This window comes from Bison bison, unplaced genomic scaffold (genome assembly GCF_000754665.1).
Source record: "Bison bison bison isolate TAMUID 2011002044 unplaced genomic scaffold, Bison_UMD1.0 scf7180017864118, whole genome shotgun sequence".
In the NCBI taxonomy this organism is placed as follows: Eukaryota; Metazoa; Chordata; class Mammalia; order Artiodactyla; family Bovidae; genus Bison; species Bison bison.
This window is the reverse complement of record NW_011494690.1, coordinates 4,258,287-4,262,105: the sequence shown is the minus strand read 5'-3', so window position 1 is coordinate 4,262,105 and position 3,819 is coordinate 4,258,287. Positions and strand designations below refer to the sequence as shown.

The 3,819-nt window shown below is 41.6% G+C and overlaps 1 protein-coding gene across 7 annotated transcripts in view; it reads right to left on the bottom strand.

The window, feature by feature from the left end:
- CEP152 (centrosomal protein 152kDa) overlaps positions 1-3,819 on the bottom strand; it is a 102,217-nt gene that overhangs the window by 59,466 nt on the left and 38,932 nt on the right. The gene's annotated exons all lie outside the window — the stretch shown is intronic.

Sequence of the window (3,819 nt, the reverse complement as noted above, 5' to 3'; positions counted from 1 at the left end):
AATAATTTTCTCTTCTTTTCCAAAAGGGAAAAGTCAGCAGTGGTGACCAGCTCTGTATTAGGCTCACTAGTGAGCCCTGGGGAGGGCGGTTCCCCTCAATCCAAATAAACTGTCCCTGATGAAACCTGCTGAGAAGACCGGAGGGGAAAGGCTTTCCACTTGTTAAATGTTTATTATTTGAGCTTCACAGCCAACTACAATAAGGAAGAAGGGAAGCTGTCTGCAGGCTGCATGCAGATTTAGCTACTCCAATTCCATGAATGTGAAATAGAGCACAGGCTAAACCCTTAAGGTTTACTAAGCAGCAGCTTGAGGGAGATGGTAGTTGGGAATAAAAGCTTGGAGCCGCTAAAATTTGGGTCAGTGATTTGAAAGGAGCTCAAGTCAACAAAAGGAAAATTCTCAACATTGGCAAAGTGTTGCTTCCTTTGGTTCTAAGAAACATGATTCAGCAGAGAAAAGGTACAAATCTAATCTCTCCTGTACCTCCTCCCACTTTGAACTAAGAATACTTTTACTTTTTCCTCAAAGTGACTGAACAACAACAAAGCTGAATTCTTATCCATTAAAACATTAGTGGGAGGGATAGTAAGTAAATAAGTGTGTGTTCAGTCATGTCCGCCTCTTTGCAACCCCATGGACTGTAGCCCACCTGGGTACTCTGTCCTTGTGATTTTTTCAGGCAAGAATACTGGAATGAGTTGCCATTTCCTCCTCCAGGGGATCTTCCCAACCCAGGGATCAAACCTGCAACTGTAGCATCTCCTCGTTGGTAGGCAGATTCTTTACCTACTGAGCCATGTAGCCAATGGTGGGAGGGATGACCGTAAGATAATGTCTTCACTTATCCTGCACTTCACTGAACATCTCCTTCCTTAGCCCCAATGACGAACCACCTGTTTTAGTTACCCCTCACTTTCCTGGTTGAACACTGGCATTCCTTTTGGTATGATAGCCATGTGATGTCTAGAGTTTATTATCCACAGGTGAAGGAGGAAACAGACAGAACAGGCTCCATCTTGGGCTGGACTGTGGATTTTGAGCTATATGCCCAGTATCAATGGAAACGACATACCAACTGGAAAACCAGACCGCACCCCCCCCGCCCCCACCACCAGATAGAAGAGCCCCAGGGCTCGTACCTAGACCCTCAGTCACCTAAAAGACCCCCAAGTGTCTGTGTAACCAAATGGAATCATAAATTCTATTATGCTTTTTAGGGTATGACCACAGGCCTATTGATAATTGTCCACTGTTAACTACCTAGGCCTAAGACATATGAATCACAGGTTATCTCTGTATCTTTCTTTTCCTTTATTCAGCCTAGTTTCAGGGAATTTGGGGAGGTGGGTTTGGGCACGTACACTTAGGGTATATAAGGTTTTCACAAGGTCGGGGTCCTTGGCTAAGAGGAGACTCTGCCTGGGGCCCGCCAGTGTAATAAACTGCACTCCACTATCTGCATTGTCCTTCTGAGTGAGTTTGTTTCCTGGAACATGTGGCTACAACCCAGGGATGTGCTTTAAATTACTGTAGGATCTGGGTGATGATTATTAATTAAATAGAAAGGGCAAAGTAAATATATTTTAGTAAAAGTCAAGATGGAATAACTCTACATCAAAGGTAAACCTACATATATAAACACACACACATATATACATGTATTATTTACCCAATTCCCAGACTAATTATGGCATAAATTAAAGTTATAAGTTGCAGAGACATCTTTTTTGGCAGAAACTAAATCTTTAATCCTCTTTTTGAAAAAACATAGAAGAATGAAGTAGGGCAAACAGGTCTGACTGTCTCGCAAATATGAACTAACAGATTTACATGACAGTCAAGTTTTGGGCTGAAGTACTAGTTCTGTGGCTAAGCATCTGTCTTCTTGGGCTAAGGAGTTTGCTCTTTTGAGTCCGGTTTTCCCAACTCTAAAATAATATGTCTCCCACGTTTTCCCCAAGATTTAAATGAGGATCAAAGACTTTTTATTAAATGTGTCCAATCAAAAGTTGATTAAGGGGAGGGAGGTTCCAGAGGGAGGGGATATACGTATACATATAGCTGATTCACTTTGTTGTACAGGAGAAACACAACATTGTAAAGAATTATACTCCAAGAAAAAAGATTAATATAAAATCTGATCAATGGTATATTTTAGCCAAGCATCTGTTAAATAATAATAGTAACAGCTACCACTGATTAAATGTCTAATATGTGCTAGAATTTATTACATGAGGCCCTTTATAGTCATTATCTATTTTAAGCCCCCAAGGGATATGCTATACTTTTACCTGATAGAAAAACCCTGATAAGAAAATAGGCTCAGAAAAGTCAAGAAACTTGCCCAAGGTCAGAAAGTTAGTAATAAACGGCAAAACTATGATTCAAAACAATTCTAGATCTAAAGACCATGCTCTTTCCACTGGCCCCTGAGAATTAATTGAGCATTAACAGGAAATGAGCCATTCACAGCAGTCAATTTTCCAGACGACTACATTTTAACTTTAAATTTGTATGTAAATCTGTTAAAAGCGCATTCATCCTCTTTTGCTTATAATTAACTAACCAAAGCTGAAGGCTTCCTTTGATAACTCAGGATCACAATTGTGGACATTCTGATGTGGGTCAGAACAGGCCTAGATGTATAAAAGCTGCTTAGCCTGCTGCTTGGCCGCTCGAGCACTGTGGGTTCCTGTCGTTCTCTCCTTGCTGAGACTGAGCTGGCCGGCTGAAGGCCTGGCAGCACCTCTCCCAGCTCCCCGACCCATTTACTCTGTGGTCACTTAGGAAATCAGGTAACTCATGGATAGAGGAGCCGTGGATAGAGGAGCCTGGCAGGCTATAGTCCATGGGGTCGCAAACAGTCAGCCACGACTGAAGCGACTTACCATATACCCACATGCACACATGGGGTACCAACAAATCTAAGTCAATATGGCCCTGGGGTATGAGCCCCATGGTGGCTTCTAACAAATATGTCACACAATCTAGGTCTGCTGTTTGCTTCTTGGCGTCTGTCTGGATTGTAGTTGTGCTCTGTTGAGATGACAGTCCCTAAAGACTGACTTCCAGATAAGTGGAACCTCACTCAACTAATGGAACATTGTGTCCCACAGCATCACCTGACTGAGACCTTAAGTTACTGCATCTCATTTTGTTGTTTTGAAAATGGAATCACAGCACTAAAACAGGTTAGGTTCTAAAACTTACTATGGAACAAACTTTTCAGAGGATTCATATGTTTGCATTTAGTTGCATGATACTTGAAACACACCAGGTAGTAAACACTTTGACTAAACACTAATGATGGCAAACTCAGTCTTAAACTATAAATTGGAAGGTGGTGGCTTCATTCAAGAAAGCGTTCAAGAAAGGCTTTCCTTAGCCTGAATGCAATCTCTTCCAAATAAGCCTATCTTTCATCTTTATCCCAGGCCAGAAGAAGATATGGCTAAATGCCCCCTTTGTATGTTAAGCACTGCATTTAGCACACAGCACTTAGTGGCTTACAAGTATGTCTCCCTCTCTTCATCAGACAAAATATAAACTCCCTGTGGGAAAAGAGAGCGTCTCTTTCATCTTCTGTACTCCACTCCCAGAGCCTTGCATAGTCCCTTCCAAATAGCAAATCCTTCAAACTATACATCCTTTCCTGCGTTTATCTTTTAAGTGTTTCATGATATCTAAATGTGCTCCCTCTTCTACCATGACCACTCCCTTCCCAGCTAGGCCCAGCAGGGACAGTGATGCACACCCTTCCATGAGATTCCTATAAATATATGTGTTAAATAAGCAGCATTAAAATACATGTATTAA